The sequence below is a fragment of the Falco punctatus genome, assembly GCF_963210335.1.
Source record: "Falco punctatus genome assembly, chromosome: 4".
NCBI classification, from domain to species: Eukaryota; Metazoa; Chordata; class Aves; order Falconiformes; family Falconidae; genus Falco; species Falco punctatus.
The window spans coordinates 62,298,094-62,317,123 of NC_137583.1; the positions used below are offsets into that span (position 1 = coordinate 62,298,094).

The window sequence follows — 19,030 nt, forward strand, 5'->3', positions numbered from 1 at the left end:
TTAAACTGTGTACAAAAATGTGTGAAAAACAATTACATGTGGCAGGCAGGAAGGGAAAAGGTTGAAAATATTTGGCTCCTATACTAATTCTGAACACAAAAATGGCCTGAATTCTATTAATTAGATGTTCATGGTAATTCCTTCATGCAAATTGATTCATAACACTGTTGCCAATTCTTTTAGCCACAAACGGGTCATTCACATAACAGCACAGCTCTATTTATCTTGGCCACCCCACCAGGATCAGAAGCACAGGCAGTATAGCCAAAGCTGAATGAGGATTTACACATTTTTTTATTGAGAAACTTAATTTTTAAAATTTCCCTCACATCAGTAATAAGAAAGCAATTACTTTATTTTATGTGCTGCAATACCACTACTGTCAGCATTAAAAAATAATCTTGGCTTCAACTTCCAAATTGTAAGATTGACATATAACGGGCTCAAGTTCCTCCTCCCTTGCCTCTTAACTTATAGCGTATGCCCAAGTCCCATTTTCAACATTTTCTCCACATCTTGAGGATTACTGATTTACTTAAAGGGGGATGGGGGGGGAGAGGTGAGATTGTCACATAACCACCAAGCACAAAGAAATAAACCCAAGAGGAAAAGGCACAGGGTCAAACCCCCACCTACTGAAGTCACTGGGCATTTGCCACAAGGATTGCCCTCTAAGCAAGATCAGGAAGGTTGCCAATGTGACATTAAATACAGAAGCAGCCGTCATCAAGGATGATCCTCCATTACCTACCTAGTGCTTACATACATACTCAATCCTTCTCCTACCCACTGATCTACAGTAGCTGTTCAATGGCAGTGAGCATCAGTACATAATACTCCAGAAGAGGAAATAATTAATTTGCTGTGGCTCACTAAGAGTTTTGCCAAAACATTGGTCAATACTCTGTTACAGTCACTGCTGTGTAAAAAAAACAAATGGTCCTCAGAAAAGACAAAAAAGCAAAACCACCTTCCATAAAAACCATAAATAACATACTCTAAAAATTACTTTTTCTGCTCCAGTTTAAAAATGTGATTAAAACTGTATTTCTGTGTACAAGTGAAGAGTGAATGCACATACATCAGTACAGGATTTGTTGCGTTGAATTCATGAGTTCTGCAACACTTCCGTACACTGCATGGTGTGGCAGAAACCAGAACACAGGCAAAAGAAAACTCACATTTTTCACAGGGCAGAGCATGTTCTCAGGCAGCTCATTCACACGTCGGTTGTCTACACCCTAGCTTACCTCTCACAGCATATGCCTAAACCTTAGTTGTAATAAATACAACTGAACTGAATTAAGACCATTCCTCGTGCATCCTGAAATGGATGGTGAGCTTTCCTTGACAGTGGATAGGATTAAGCCTTCCTCTCACAACTGATCTAGAAAAGGCTGATACAAAATTATCAAAGCTAGTTCAAACCCCTTTTCTTGCATGAACATCCTGTGCAATCTTTAGAAATCACATCACCTCTCCTTTGGACTGTGTGAATAACAGTGTTTTTTCCATTACCTGAGCTCCATTACAACAGCAATTACATTATCATTTGCAAGATGCTCACATGCTACAGAGACATGGGCCAGAAGAGCAGTACATCTAGGGAGACAGCTGAAATGTTTACAAAGGAACATGCCCTCTCTTCCCACAAGAAATAAACAGCGGTTGTCACAGATAAATTAAGGAGTCATTCCAATTTCTGTTCATTTGCCACTGTTTTAACAGTAATAAAGAGATGCTGTGTGAGGCAAATGAGTTTGATATTTATTTGCTCTGATTTGGGGGAGAAGGGGGGTGGGGTGGGGAAAGAGTTACACAAACTGGTGATTGATATTGGGAAAAGGCATTGAAACAATTCCTGGTAGACATCAGGAGACTCTGCCCATCTGGCCCTGGCTCCTCCAGTGCATTCAATGCTGCCAGGAATCCAAAACCGTAATTACAGCTACCCAGTGCATGAAACACCCATGCTCCTTTACATTCTATTTTCTGTATTCACAAACTAAAGCTTGTCCTGCAGCTGGCTGTTTCCTCCAGAGCCCACAAAGCCCAAGCCACGTGCCATGTACGTGATGGAGCCTCCAGAGCCTTGGGGCACCAGTGCTGAGATGTCCCACTCTGGCACCTGTCTCCCTGCCCAGTGCCTGGCTGATCCCCGCACGCCTGCCACAGCCTCTCCCAAAAGCTACAGGGGCAGCACAGGGCTGGCCCCCCACAGAGACCGTGCTCCTGAAAATCTAGCACTGTGTAAGGCAAGATGATGGCCTGTTATTTCAAGTGATCCAGCAACAAATCATTCGTTATTATGGGGCAGCCCAATGCCAACAGTGCACTGCAGGCACAGCCATCTCGTGCCAGATGGGCCTAGAGCAAACAAGGAGCATGAAAGCATTCTGACCAGACATCTGAGATGTAGCAATGATGGACCGCAGCTCTTCCACTTAGATTAACTGCCAGCAGCATTAATGAAATGCAAGTATGTGTGTAATTTATGGTACAAAACACAGCAAGTATTGAACTGACAAAGGGAAACATTTACTCGGTCATTAAGGGCTAGAAATACAACTGGGTGTGGAGGGTTGACCTTGGCTGGACACCAGGTGCCCACCAAGCCACTCTACCACTCCCCTCCTCAGCAGGGCAGATGGGGAGAAAAATAAAATGGAAAAAAACCCTCATGGGTCAAGACAAAGTCAGTTTAATAAAGCAGTATCAAAGGACACGTATGGAAGCAAAGAAAACCAAAAGATGCTACTCTCTACTTCCCATCAGCAGGTGATGTTCAGCCACCTACCAGGAAGCAGGGCTTCAGTGCATGTAGTGGTTGCTCCAGAAGACAAACATAAAAAATGAATGCCCCACCTTCCTCCTCCTTTCTCTGAGCTTTTATTGCTGAGCATGATGGCATATCCCTCTGGTCAGTTTGGGTCAGCTGTCCTGGCTGTGTCCCCTCACAGGTTCTTGCTCACCACCAGCCTACTAGTGAGGGGGCGTGGAGATTGGAGAGACAGCCCTGATGCTGTGCCAGCACTACAGCCAGCAGTAACCAGAACACGGCTGAATTACACCTTCTAGCCTCCAGTACAAGCACAGCACTATGAGGGCTGCTGCGGGGAAAATTAACTCCACCCCAGCCAGCCCCAGTACACCGGGTTCTGTAACACAGAGTACCTAGCGCTGAAGCATGACTCCTTGGTGACACTTCAACTTGAAGAGCAATAATTTAAGTTACCTATCAGGTACCTGCAGACCATGCAACAGCCTGTCCTCCTCTTCTGCAACTCCTGGCTCTGCAGCTGGCCCCTTTGCTTTTCTGGTACAGCTTCCAAAACATTGGGAGGAATCCCCTTCCCAAATACAAAGCTCGCAGCTCAGGCCTAAACTCACCTGGAAATCTGCTCTGACTACACTCAGTAGAGAATCTGCTAAATGCCATAATTACAGAAGGCAATTTTTTGTATTTCTCTGAGTTTATCTGTGCAAATACCCATTTTGTTAAGATGCATTCATTGTTGGAACCTATGCAACTACAGCAAGGGTCACAGAAGCAGTCTGATACCTAAACATAATCTTAGACGTTGCTGATAAGTAAGTGTATCTGCTGCTCCTCAAGCCTACATCCCTCTCCTGAAAAACGGTAGATGAGATGGAAAAGCCAGGAACACATGAACTACAAGTGCTATTGCTAATAGCTCTGAGAAATGCTCCTGGGAGGAACAGCAATGGATGTTCGCAGTATCTCAAGCACACATAAGTGCTTTCTGTTGGTCAGATTCTATAGGGAAAATATGTTTTACAGGGGAAGTTTCTTCAAAAGAACACAGCAATTTGTGGATCAGGAAAAAGAAAATCCCAGCAAAAGTAAATTTCCTACCTTTGCCAGTAGAAAAACCTGGCTGTTGCATTACATTGCAACACTGTCTGCGGAGTTTGTGGTATTATATTCTGAAATTCTATTTTAAGTCTTTGCATTGCCAGACGCCTCAGCTGGTATCAAGGCCCCACTCCACAGGATGTTCAAATACAAAGAGACATGAAGTTGGGTTGGGGAAAAAAAAATATAGAAGTTACGAGTAGGAGAACAAATATATTGGTGAAAGGACAAACTACAAGGACTACTGTAGAACTGCCTTGGTGCATCAAGATACTCATCTTCACATACTTCATTGGCATATAACTGTGTGATGTATGTTACAATATGATATCCTGTAACTCTAAGGTTAGAGAATTCCTGGCTTCAGCATCTCATCACATAAAATAACAATGCCCTAAAATAAAAATATATTCCTGATGTTTGTAAGCGTGGCCGTAAGTGTGTGTTTATTTCCTTTACTTCAAACTTTGCAGAACAATTGCTGCAATTTTCTCTGTGAAGTAGTAGGAAACAAAGAATTAGTATCCAATGTTGGGAGATCAATTTTCACAGAACCCATCGCTTGATAATTTAAATGCTAAGTACTGCAGCCAATTAGTCTAGACTGAAGTATCTGATGGGGGCAAAATTTAGGCTAACAAATACAGCATAATATTATCTAAATAATATGGAGCAGACTTCCTACAAAGATAGATTTTGAATTTGCCCATTAAATGAAACAGGTGCAAAGAGTGTGTGGGAGAGGTGAAATCATCTCTCCCCTACATGGCAGTATAAAATAAAATTAGGATATAAAATTTGGGGGTGTCTCACGGGGCAGTTTTTAATTATATACTTAGCAGCATCTTTGCATATAATCATTACCTCAGCCTCCTCGTTTGCATGTATATATTCTTTTGTGCCATGATCAAAGAACAAAGGTTAAATCCTTCTGAAACTCTATTCAAGCAGTGAAAATTGAAAACAGCTATTTTGAGGCTTTGGGCTTTTTTGTATTTTTCAACTGTCTGTATAATCTGCTTAAAATTCTGGTTCCTTATGAAATCATGTATTTGTAGCGTGACACTCAGACAATTGCCGAACACAGGTGAACTAGCAGAGTTTTAAGGAAGACCCTTTCAACAGCACCTCCCATGAAAGACGGAGAAAAAAAAATGGGGTCTCCAGCTGGGACCCCGGCTGGCTGCCAGAGGACTTCCACCAGACCTTCACTCCTCCCATTCTACCCCCACACCCAGTTTTGGTTTGCAAGGAAAGGTTTGGTATGGAAAAAACAGAGTCCTTGCCTAGTCCTCTGTTGCCATACTCATGGCACACAGAGTCCCCTCTCTGTCCTGACAGCAGTGGACAAACACCCAGCCTTGGTGCCTGGGGTGGATGAGAACTGATGGCGGGGAACAGCTCTCCACGTGGCAGCGAGGAATGAGGAGACTGTGTCTGCCAGGGTGATGGGGCTGCCTTGAATCAGTGCCTCTCTGTTCCAGAAAATGTCTGTTTGTGAGTTTTTCTTCTTCCTCTGTTGCTACTAGCTGGCCTGTATGTACATCAAGCTGCATGTTATGGCCATTCAGTATTCCTGGCTACCTCTGTGGAAGTCCTCCGTGCACTCTTAGCATTCCTGTTTTGTGTTTGGGCTTAGGAACAATGGTGAAAACAACCCACATACTAAAAACGCCCTCCTTTTTTCTAAATAGAAGCTGGCAGGACCTGACCAAGGGTTTAAAACTCTGGAGTAAGACATGGGGAGATGAACTACTGAGTAAATGAAGCCCTGCCAAGGTACATGGTACGGAAACAGCTCAGCAATTCCTCATATTGATAAAACCCACCCGGATGTATTTCTGTAACACATCCAGCTGATCCTTGTGACACATCACCAAAGACAAGAGAATATTGAGATCTAGGATGCTGACACTCAAATACCACATTCACACAGGCCACAGCACCAGGAAGTATTTCGGGGTTTGTCTAGACACCAGATACCTAAATTAACCTGCCATATCAATCTCCCAAACTGACACAAATGCCAACTGCTGGAGAAAACCTCTTCCTTCTTCTAAACACAGGTTCCTGAAGTGATACCCACTGAAGGCTAGGGAAGATTTTGTTCCTGGGCTAGTAACCACTCTCCAGTAAAGGAATTTATTAACAGCTTAAACTGCGCTACTTTGCAGCCCTGCAGAAATTCTGTCACTGAAAAGTTACCAGGTCAACTCTTCCCTCCAACCTCCTGATAAACTGAAATCATGGAATGAAAATACTCCCTTTCTGTCCCAGACACACAATCCTTAATATCTGTTATAAACACCTAGACAAACCCTAGTTGTCTTCAAAGAAAGAAAATAAGACTTAAACACCGCATACTCACTTCTAAACCTATGAAAATATTGTAAGCAAGCTGTAAGGGTTGCCCTTACTGTGTGACAGCAAAAGTCCAGGTTGGCACTTCTGAGTGTATTTATAAACTACACAGTGCCAGTCTCCAGAAGGGATCAAAGGGATATTTTTTTTTTTAAGTTTAGTGTTTTGCAACTCCTCGCTAAAGCTACTGTAAAGCCCTGTGTCCCCTCACAGTGGCTATTAGCACTATGCAAATTAGGCCAAATCCTTCACCATACTGTAAATGTTTTCAAAATCTTTACATTTTCTTTTTACCTCTGTTTATTACTACTTGATATCACTAATGTTCAAAGTAACACCTGATAATGACAGAGAAATTACAAGCGTAATGAAATCTTTCAGGGAGGTTTTGCCAGCAGTCCATTTTAGAAACTGTTCCTTCACCTTCCCTCAGCTTGTAATTTTCACGTCCTGCTAGCTATAAAACGATGATAGGCTTAATTCCCAAAGGTTTTCAATCTTTCCACTCACTAGAATTGAAAACTTCAAAAGAAAGAATTTTATCCTAAGTTACAGTTTTCTGAAGCCTAGGCTCACACTGATCAATGATATATGGTAGAGGGGGCAGGGGAACTGAGTTTGAGCCAGATCAGGAGTTAAAATAATGAACATTTAACATCAGGAGTATTTGAGCATTTTGCTGACTTAAAATATATATATATATATATATGAATACATAAATGCTGATTTATCTTTATACTGTCTTTTCAAACAGATGAATTTGCTAACCATTGCTTATATTCAGCTAGTTTTATAAAACAATCCACAAGAAAGATTTGTTCGCCTGCAAACACTGAGGATTTTTATGATCACGACTTTAAAGTAGATTTAGAGCCCTCACCACCCCAAGTAGTACTGCAGTCATGCAACATGTTTTTAAACCGGAGAAGACACAGAAGCAACCCAACAGCACAGCACGTTTGGAACAGACCCCGGCAAAAGCAAGGGCAGCCGGACGCTCTCAGGGTGACCCCAGCAAACCACGCTTTGAGCTACATCAGGAGGAGCACAGCCAGGATCACGGGGCGATCCCACTGACTCACCCCACCTGGGCCACACTGTGACCATTTTCAGGCATCAATCAGTTCAAGAAGCACAAGGAAGAAGGGAAGAGGGCCCAGGAGATAACTGGGGCCTGAGGCACATCATCAGCAAATGGAGAGGGGAAGATGAAGCTGGGGTAGCAGCCTGCAACTATTCCAAAGGACCTTATCATGCACACACATATGGAGAGATGCACAGAAATTGTATTAGCCCTTTATAAGTTAGAGAAGGAAAATGAAGTTCTAAACCTGTCAGGAGGCCGCAAGGGCTACGAGGAATCCTTGCTTCATAAAATCATTGCATTAATAATTACATGGCATTAATATTAATTCCATCCTAAGCACAGGAACAGTGTGCCAGTGGTGTGTGCTCCAGGACTGGAAAGCTGCAGCAGCTACTTCTGCTGCACCACAGGCCATTACAAAGAAGATGCCAAAGTTCAGCCTTTCTCAACAGACCCATGGCTTAGGTTTGCCATGAGACGTATCTGAAATTCCAGTTACCAAAGGAGCTATTGGGATTTTCACTGATAGTTAACTGTTTCCCATTATGCACACATAAAAAGCTGCATAATGGGTGAACTGACTGGAAAATACTGTAATACAAGAAAAAAAAATGTTTTTTGACTAGTAATATGCTCGAGAGCTCTTCACTGGACATGTGTTGTATCCTTTTACAATGGAAGTCTTCTGGCTAGATTAATTCAGTTCAGGTTTAGCCTGCATCAGATTTGCTGGGGATAAAGTGAGGATGATTCAGGAGTGACACTGTGAGATACGTCGTTCAGCTTCAGCCTCTTCCACAATCTTCCATTAGAACAGTTGGCGAGCAGGAAGAAGCAGCAGAGAAGGAAGCCCAGCAGGGTGTAAACACCAGGTAAAGGCTCTCCATCTACAATGCCCAACATTAATAGCTTCTTGGAAAGAAAGAAGAATTTGAACATCCTCCTCTTTCTGTCATGCTCTGCCAAGGGACTATTTTGGATGGGGATGTTGGAGCACTTCTTTTTACTCCACCAACTCTGTCCTCCTTTCAAAAAAATGTTTCTACCATATGGTAGGAGTAGTCACTTTAAAAATCACAGAAAAAGACATCTGGATATTCAGTCAACTGCTGTTTCCAGAAATGATGGCATCCTCAGTCATATAGGAAAAAGGTAGGAAAAAGTAGGGCTTCACCTGCAAGTCCAAAGCCGCCCTGGCATCCTGGCCTCTTCAAGAGTGGCTGAAACTAGGTTAAAACCTTTAATTACAAAATGGCAATTCACTGAATATATGGACTATGAGGTTAAAGAACACACCGTTGCTGTATCTGCCCCTTCCCATCGCAAACCAAAGGTCTGATTTTTACAGTTATTGTGTCCACACACAGACAGAACCCTCCACCTGAAAGGGGACTGCAGATGCTTAGTGACATCTGAAAAACTAAACTATTTATCAAAGGAACAGCATCTAAAACAATAAGAAAAAAGTTATCCAAAGGGCAGCACGCCATGCTGTTCTACACTACTGCAATACTACTGTCACCATGAATCCTTTTCCCCTCTTTCTTCCCCTTAACCATTATCAGTATGCCTTTCCCTTGATGATGGCAAAGGCATGCAGGCATGCATCTCCTGTCTTCCAACACCATGTCAATAGTTCAGGTTTCTTATGCAGCACCTGTCTGAGTTCACTGCATTGCTCCTGCTTCCTTCAGCGCTTGCCTCCTACGTTCAGAGGAAGAGCAGCTCAACTACAGTGCACCACAGCACACAAATTTTATACAACTGACAAATTTACTTTACATGGAATAACCAAGCCCTGACACATCCCCCCCAAAAATGGAAAGAATAAAGCCAAAGCAGCTGACATTCTAAGAAAGCAGAAGTTTACAAAATACACTCTCACTTAGATACAATTTAAACCCCTTCATAAAACAAACAAACCAACCCCTTCATAAAACAAACAAACCAACCCCTTCATAAAACAAACAAACCAACCCCTTCATAAAACAAACAAACCAACCCCTTCATAAAACAAACAAAAACTTTCAAAGCGATACAATGCACTATAATTCAAGCCTAATGCTGCAAACACTGAAAGATCAGCAATGAAATGGATGCCTCATGTGGCTGTTTCCCTATCCTGTGCATATAAAGTGACTTAGAAAAATATGCTCAAAACTTGCACTTTTTCCTCCTTACAGTGGCAAAATTTTATTCTGATGATCTTTCATCATTTCAGAAAAAAGCAAGTGTCAAAAAACGCATAGGAAAAGAAAACTAATTTGAGCTTGTACCTATGTAGAAAAGAGATCTCTTAAATAATTAAAGGTATTTTGAAAGGCAGCTTTTCTTATCATTATCCAAAAATCAGATTATATTGCAGCTGAGATTAATATTTTTAGTATCTGAATGGAACCGAACGTCTATTAAAACTGTGCGATGGCCTAAGGCTTTATAAATAACTACGTTCCCTCTTTGCCAGTTGCAGCGATGACTACCAATGCAGCATGCTAAGTTATTCCATCCCCAGTCACACGCTCGCGGGAGCACTGCAAAGTGAAGATCAAGGTTAAATAGTTAGCAGGAATTTCTAAGTGGGAAGATGGCCATGTGACCTTGCAGCTCTGTCAGGCTCTAATTGAGGAAAATACAGTATATAAGTCATTGGATGTTACCGATGTTCTTCATGGGATAATTGTTTAAATTAGATACAAAGCATTTCACATGTAAGAGGCCAGCTAGAAAAGCCAAGAGTTCACATCAAAAAGTGTGCTGTTTCTAACCGCCCCCCCCTTAAAGGTCAGAGGACACTGTACCCCCAAATCCCTTGCTTGTCTCCATCTGCTATGGAAATCTTTCCTGCATTGAAACCCGAATTCAGGCAGCTTTTAAAAAGACTCGATACAAGTATTTTCATGAGAAGGTGTGCAGCTGCTTTGCAGTCTTTCCCTAAAAATACAGCACCGTTCTCACAAATGGTTTCCTGATGTGAGCCGATTAATACTGCCACTAACGGTACCGTCCCAAACTTCGCCTGGCATTTCCTCCCACGGAGAGTCACACTGAAAATGCATTTCCATAATCCAGGCACGAAGGTGACTTCTGCCAAGCAAAGGAAGCGAGACCGGAGCCTGATGGGGTGCCAGTTCCCCTTGGCTCCATTCAGGGGCAAGAAAAGCAACTCGGCGAGGCCGCGTCTTACAGAGAGCTGAAGGGAAGTGGCCAGGACACTTCATACTGGGATTTTTCCCAGGTTTAACTCCATATATTCAGCTGCAGCTTCCCACAAGTCAAGGTAAAGCCCAGACTGCCTGGCGTGGCTGCAAACCTGGTAGGAGGCACAGGTTTGTGTTCTGTCCGGGGTTTTTCCTCCAGGCTGACTCCATCTGTCCTTCCCGCCCCCCCCTCCACCATCTCCCACCTTAACCAAATAGTCCCACTATCTGCTCTGAGCAGCCTGTGTACTCCCTCCCAGAAAGGTACCTCTTCAGAGGTTTAAAAAATTGGCAAACATTGGGCTATACTTTCACAGGAAAAGAGGCGAGGGGAGGGGGGGAGGTAAAACACTGTTATGGGTTACCGATATGTCAAAAAAAAGCATGGTTTTAATGGGGGAAAAAAAAATTTTAAAAATCTTTCTTGCTCTTTGTTTCAGAAGTAGTTCGAACAGTTTTGGAAGCAGTTTTCACACTGGAAGTTGTTACTGATGGAAATTTTGGGGCAGCCAAAATTAAAAGAAGCTCTATTACAGCTTCCAATGGTACTTCCATTAGTTTTATTACCCCTATCTCTACCTTAATGCCCTTAAAAATTACTAAAAACATTAAAATGCCTCTAATTTTCCATCTGTGTCTAAGGAAGCACACAACATTACCCAAAAACAATTTCTTTAACCAAAATGACACTTCGGACATCTCATTATAATTTGACAACCACTTAGTTTGTCTTCAAATCAACACCCTCTACATTTCTAACTACACATAACACAACACAGCTGGGGATGACCCATGTTTACATTTTCCAAGCCTAATTTACTCTGCTTTCTGGACTGCTAGAAATAAGAGCTTCTAAGGACCTAAAAAAAGAAGTTATTATTCCTTTCTAAATGATTATCAGATCAAGACAAGCCTCAGATCACTCCAGCGTTAATAACTGCTGCCAGAGTTGTTTCCACCTATTTAGCAGTTGTGAACAGATTGGTTTTACTTAACTGGCAGCCTCACTCAGCTTCACTGAACAGCATCTCCCTGGAAAAGAAACGTCGAGTTTGCAAACCTTCATGTGAAGAACATTAACACGATGACTGCAGTAATACGCATTTCAAAAATGAAAAGTAAACTGCGCACAGAACTTCAGGATACATCTTTGGTCTCCTGCTTTTTTAAAATTCCTGTCATCTAGCCATGTATTCGAATTGGCAAGAACAATACAACCAACATCCTGAGACAGCAGAATTTTGCATTAAATATCTAAATAAAATTAGAATGTTGAAAAATAACTTGAGTCGGGTTTTTTTCCCTAAGTATAGCTCCAACTCCAACTCATTTTCTAAGCAGATCAAGAGTAATTTAACACTAGAGAATGTAATAAGACACGGAGGAAAACACCTTTTCAAAAAGAAAAAGAAATCAAAGCATCCCAGACCTCTCTCTTACCTGCTCAGGTATTTATTTAATAACTAGAGCAGAGCAAAGGGTTAAGGAGTCAGGAGCGCCAAGCTACACTTGTGATTTTGCTCATTGCTCTCACTGTGACAGAAAGCAACTGGAAAACCTATGGCAATTTCTTTTACCCCCTAATTAATTCCAAAATTAGATTAAATTGAAATTAAAGGAGGAGAAAGATTAAATGAGCTATAGCAGAGGTATCCCTGCCCTTTACACATCCTGCGGCCTGGGATGCCTTGCAAGCAGAAGTCTGCCCAGGCTTTGCACAGCAATACGGATGCCTGGCACCAGGCTGGAGACTGATGCTCTAGTTAGGTACCCGGGGTGGGGGGTGGGCATGGAGCCTCTCCCTCTGCCTGGGGATGCCCGGTAGTCAGAGAGGAGACAGAGGTACCCATCATGGCACAGCTGTGCACAGGTTTCTCTCAGTAGCCTGAGCAATTGCTGTTTTCCCCTTCTATTTTTAATCGTTTTTATTTTTGGCTTCTGTTATAAACAGTGTTTTTAGCCTCACGAACAAAGCCTGGCATGAAGAAAAGGGAAAGGTCTGGCAGAGGAGGATGCTTCTGGGGTAAAGGCATTTGATAGCTGGACCACCGTGTGTCTGCTATTAGTACACACTATCATTTATATTAAAAGAGGAAATACAACCAAGCCAGTAACACAGCAATTAGTGGCTACAAGGAGCACTGTGCCCAGGCAGATGGAGACACCTGTCCTGCTTCATGCAGCATCTGCGGCTGGGCTCAGAAGCTTGCTCAGAAGGAAAATAGCCTTAGTTCCCTCCTCTTGCTCCACGTACACCATTTCTTTACAGAAACAGTGTCTGCAGATGAACATTGGCTGCCAAAAATGTGATAAATTCACACAGACAGGCTCTTACAATTACCAGAGCAATCCATATACAAAGGAGGAACATGAACTGTGTTCCATGAAAAAAACAGCCCCAACAACATACATGAAAACAAGACAAAGGAAACTGTTGTTGAAACAAGACTTGCCAGCTCCCAAAACATTTGATTTTTTCTCTTCCCTTAGGCTTCAGGAGTGTAAATGAATACCATTTTCTGTAAAAGTGAAATCATTCTGTCATTCTGGGAGAGAAAAATAAAAAATAAATAAACTACCCTCTCCTCCAACCCCCTCCCACCCCAAGCAGCACACATGAAAAAAAAAGGGAATCGCCCATCTGAAAATACCTGCATTCAGAAAAAAAAAGTACTGCACAACTACTAGAGGCATGTAGTTGTCCTACTGCACAGCATCTATGCACCAGCAGTAAAAATTAATAACCGAAAAGTTACAACCTGCTGCCTCAGAGTCACTGTACAGAACTTGTTGTTGCAGGCATGGAGCAGCAGGGCAGCAGGGCAGCCTGACAGGCCACATTCCAACTCCAGCTACCATGGAGGAGTTATCTTTAAATGAACAACACCGAGCATTTTTATCATGTTCCTTAACCCTCTCTCTTTTGAGGATTGTGCACTTTGGAGCCGGCGGTGCCGCCCTGCCCTGCCCCAGCATCCTGTGGCAAACTGCGGTCCCAAACACGAAGGCAGCAGCATCCCATTCCCACGCTGCCGGACACACTCTCCCATCATCTTGGCAACAGTCATCATATCACACGCTTATTGTTTGCCGTTATCTCTCCATTGAAAGCTGATCTGAGTAAAATTGCTTTTTTACCTCTTGGTTCCTTCCAGTGTAAATCACCAACAGTAACTTGTTCTCTTGTGACCTTATCCAACTTTATTTTTTATAAACAATTCCTTCTTTTTAAAATTATACCTTGAAGTAACTCAGAATCTAATAGCTGCCATTTAGCACCTCTGTGAACAGCAGAAAATAATTATATTGCCATTTCTCTCTCATGAAGTTTTCCGTTTTATTTCAGACTTGTAGTTAGGATTTTCACGAGAATCCCCCTCCACTCCATAGATACGTGTACAGGTTTTACAGGCGTTTTTGTTATGAATAATGTACCTAACATACCACTTCAAAATGATGCCAGTATGCCAAAAATGCAGTGCTATGGAACTTGGAAACTATTCCATAATGCATTCATGAAAGAAACTGGATCACAAAAAATGTTATTGCTATTACCTGTGAAAGTCATTACTTCGAGGCCTAACGACTGCATTAAAGCAGCATCACACGCTAACGGAAAACCTTTCAAATACATTGGCTGCTAATAACAAGTCAGCCTATGCCAGCACATACCACATAGTAACTACAATGATTTCCTTTTCTCGACAGAAATCTCTCCACAGAAATTTGCCCTACACTAATGCCTAAAACTGATTTTTATTGGTACAAATCAGACATAAACGAAATGAGCTTATCTTTTCAGAAAAAAACATTTTAAGGCAAATCCAGTGGTTTCAAGATGCATTAGAAAAGAGCTAGTTCTGCAGATACAATTCCTTTTACTCTGCTGAGTTTCAGAGGAATGCTTTGCTGACATTTTTAACTTTCCTGCTTGTTCTTCGACTTGCTTCAAAAACAGTCAGTCAATCACAAAAATCACTCTGTTTGGAACCTGTAATCTTGTGATGCCCAAGACACAGGCAGGTTTGCATGCTCTCAATTAAAAGACTGGCGCATTAATTTGCCAGGTCTACAAAATCTGGAAATCTTCTGACTGACACATATCGCACAATAACAGAAATTCTCTTTAAACTGATTACATCATATATTGCTCAGGCTCTGTAACTTGCCCTCAAAATGACAAATTTCATGACTTGGTAGGAATTATTTCTATCACATTTGTAGATAAAACAAAAGTAGTGCCGTTTTCTCAGAGCATAAATTGGTTAATAGCACTAAATAGGATGTTTGGGTACATTCACACAAGAGCATCAAAGGTTGACTTCACTTTTTTAATATTGGAAGGGCATGTTTATTAAGTTGCTTTGTTAAAATATTTTGGCACATATCTGGCAGAAAATTGAGATGAAATGCATAACATTGATATAACGACATTTTCTGTGAAACATAAAATAATCTGGCACACTCTTCTCTCCACCATACGACAAGAAATTCAACTAAAATATCTCTACTAGATATATAATGCTCTCTGAATTAAACATAAGTTTAATTCAGTTTGAAATCTTTTTCCTTTTCTGGTTTAAAAAAAAAAAAGAAACTAAACCAAGAAATCCAATTTATGTTGCCAGCTTTATAATGTTGTTTGGATCTATTACCAATTTCTCTTCCTAGACCAACAGTCACATATTTTAAATCTTTAGGAAAAACAGCAAAGGAGTAGTGCAAGAAATCCACAACTGCAGAAAGCTAAGAAAGTATCCTCCAAGGCAGGAAACTTAACTTCCAGGGCTTGTCTGGTTCTGACGGTTTTCAGCTCTGCAGAGCTTCCCATTTTTCTGTTCTCTCATTTAGCCTTTGGAAGCTGGTGTGGGAGGTGTTATCTATTTGAAGGAGATTTCATTTTCTCCAGATTGTAGCCAAAAAAAGAGGGTGAGATGGAAAAAAAAGAAAAAACTCATGTAAATAGCCTCAGAAGAAATGATTTACGAAAGAAGAGACCTGCCCACCACAAATTAAACCACACCATGTTTATTCTGAAACAGAATTAAAATGAATAGCATCACCGACTGCATCTGCTAAGAAGTTAGCCAGCTTCCGTATAGAGTAAGTTTCTGCTAAGGAAGATTCCTTGCCTGCATCTTGTCCATGGGGTCTGTGTGACAAAAACACACACTGACTGGTTTCTCATTTCAGACAACTGAAGAAGTCAAAGACAGAAACATACTAAAATGGGTTCACCACTAGAAAAGGATTACACAACCGTAAATATAATTTATACACTCAATGAAGAAGGAGAAAAAGAGGAATGAAGGCATTCAACACATAACTCATATATATATATATATATGGGGGGGGGGGGGGGGGGGGGGGGGGGAAGCTCACCACTTCAAAACCCAGTAATAAACAATTTACTCCCATTATATTATATTGTCAGGACTGCCAAGCAAGTCCACAGAAATTAATAAAACTATGTAACTGTTTAGACTGAAATGAAACACAGCAATACGTAAAATACTTCACAGATGGGATCCAAGACTATTAAGTCTGCTCTTGATTCTAAAGTCTGTTCTCAGACACTCTGACCAGGTGTCTAAAATCAAACAGAACAGGCTTTTTATTTAACTCATTCTTAAAATCTGATACTATAAAGCCCAAGTAAAGCAAAAGAAATACAAACCTACTCCCAAGTTGCTGGGTAGAGAGGGAGGGCAGAGCTTGTCTCTATCTTTACATGATTCCTGAGTAATTGAAAAACAGCCCTTAACAGTTTTTTTGTTTTCAGAGCTGTATATGACAACTTCAGTGTTGGAGAAAAATCGACGCATCTTTGTCTACACAGCAATGAAACTTCAACAGTGTCGTGTACCTACCCTACGTCTGTGCGATAATAAAGTAAACCCAATTTTTTTTTAAAAGTGCATCTTTGACAGAAAAGGAAGAATTATTTTAAAATTAACATTTGAAATTTCAGTTGAAAAAATATGGTCAGCAAGAAGGACAAAGTGCATTTCTTCCCAGACAACAGAGAACCAACCAAACTACTGAACGTCTGCTTCACAGGCAGCAGAACAGTAACTGCGTGTCCCAGCGATGAATGACCAATGCAAACTTTTCCATCATGTCACTTAGCAATAGCTTATTCAATCTCCTCTTTGAATAAAGAATGCTTGTCAGCAATCAAGGGGTTAAATTCCTCTTCTCATCTTCCTCCTCTCCTCGACTTCCCACACAAGACTGAACCTACTTCATAAAATCAGAGCTGTCCTCCTACGTAAGATTTATATTAATAAAATCACTCTTTGAGGATTGCAGGCTCCATCTATCCCGGCACATTAAGCAGTGCCAGGGAATGTTCCCTGGAGAAGGAACCTGATCGTCTACACTCTCACAGTGGGAGATGGTCCCTGACAGTGCCTGGCCCCAAACCAAGCAGTGCTCTTCCAAGCCAACGTCTGGCCCAGCTCCGGAATGAGCTCTGCCCATCCATGAGTTGGGATGTGACCAACCTGTTCTGGAGCGTAACGGATTCAGTGGTACTGGCCGGGGCTCCTCTGTGCCAGCTGGCCCCACTGCCAGAGCAGCCGCAGCGTTTTCGTGCACCGACAAATCCCAACAGCAGGCCACCAGCATCACACAGGGCACACCAGCCTTGGATCTCCAACTGTTTTACATTTCATTGTCTTTAACAGTCTAATGTACAGCCACTGAAGAGCAGAACCAGCTCCAATGGTATGTGGTCCACACAAGTTAGCTTCTGCCCCAGCTGTGGGCCCAAATCTCCGTCAGTGTTTCCAGCAGACAACACACCGTAAGACTGGGAAGTGATCTCCTGTGGTCCAGGGGAAAGTATCTATAACCAACTTGGTAGCATTAAAAACCCAGTGAGTTTAACTCTGGGAAACGTGTTCTATTTCTGTTAGTATACAAGTCTGAGTGATATAAAAGTAAACCATTATTTAAAAGGGACTTTATGGTTGCAGAACACAGGCTGTAAGTACAGTTCCCTTCTACAGCTGCACTGAGGTTTCAGCACAGGCACTCCAAAATGCCTAGAATATAACTCTTTAAAATGACAAATTAAGCTCCTTTCTCTACCTTCTTGCAGCCCAAAAATATTTTGCTGTACATTGGAAAGGTCAGATGTGCCTTTAAACGTGCCAATGGATTTTATGTTATTGTTTCAGTTAAATACACGGGTTAAGAGAGTAAGCGGTCCAAGGGCATTACTCCCCTCCCCAGCCAATGCTCCACGTTGTGGAGCTCCCAGGACTCAGACCTGTATCACTCCTAGGTCCCTCATCCATCTCCTGTGGTCAGAGGTGTCTACAAAAGCTAATTCCGATGAAGCTTCCAGCAAGTCTGGTTTCAGCACTAACTCTGCCAGCATTTTGCTTAGCACCTGAAGTGAGGTACGGGGGGGAAGCCACATACACAGGGTCCTCTAATACAGTAGAGGATGGTGCATAGTACACATTCCATCTGTGTTTCCCTCCCTTTGGACCCCACGAGCTGAGCACCAGTGGTACTACAGACAGTCAGGAAAAGACCAGCATTTCAGCTGACTAGCTCAAGTATTGCTGGTGGTTTAACTTTGCAAACTCAGGCCACAGGACAAGCACCGGCGTATTCTGGGCTATGACAGATGAGATGCAAAAGTTGAAGGTGTTACCACTAAGTCTTACCATTGTTTCCCAAAGCCTTCGTTTAGCCCTTCTGCTGGAGGTGGCGAAAATGCGGTGTGCACCCAAATGCACCAGTATCTCAAACTGTCCCTGTGAATTTTACCGGAGCTCGGCTGCCACCAGCCTTTCTTAGCTCTGCAGAGCATCCGACACTGGCCTCCCACCTCCTGGGCTGCAGTGCTGGCAGTGCCTGGTCGGGCTGGTTTCAAGGAGAGCTGGGTATCTCCTACCCAAACCCACCCTCTGTGATCAGCCAGTGATGAAGATGCAGCTCTCAAGATAGAGAGGGCAGTTAATTACCAAAATCTATCACACCCAGCATGTATTCACAAACACCTTTTCTTTAACACCACACCGTGTAAAAGGCAGCACGATATTATATACTTTTGGATCAGAATGCTCAATACAAGTAGAATACAAGAACATTAAGTAAAAGCAAAGATAATCTGAAAAACATGATCTAAAAATCACACTCAGAGTGAAATGGAGTTTTCATCTTCCAGATGACCGGTATAACACGAAGCGACTTAACTCATCTGACAAGATGGATTACAGCTGGCCCCTTATCTCTTGGCCTGCTTAGTAACATGAAAGGAAAAGAAAAACAATGCATTAATTGATGGTGGAGAACGGTTTTCTTCCTAATGGTTTCCAGCCAGAATTTTTGAGCTCGAGCCATTTCCCAAATAATGGCTAGCATTTGTGTACACATTACTTTCTTTCATGTGACAAGGAAATGTAATTTTCCTTTGAAAACATACTCATTAAGGAAGCAAACCCCTTCCCCCCACAGAAGCCTTTGCACCCCATTCATAAGTGTGACACA

General features: G+C 42.1%; 1 protein-coding gene across 4 annotated transcripts in view; it reads right to left on the reverse strand.

Moving 5' to 3' along the window:
• Nucleotides 1-19,030, reverse strand: part of DIP2C (disco interacting protein 2 homolog C) — a 325,883-nt gene that overhangs the window by 203,519 nt on the left and 103,334 nt on the right. The gene's annotated exons all lie outside the window — the stretch shown is intronic.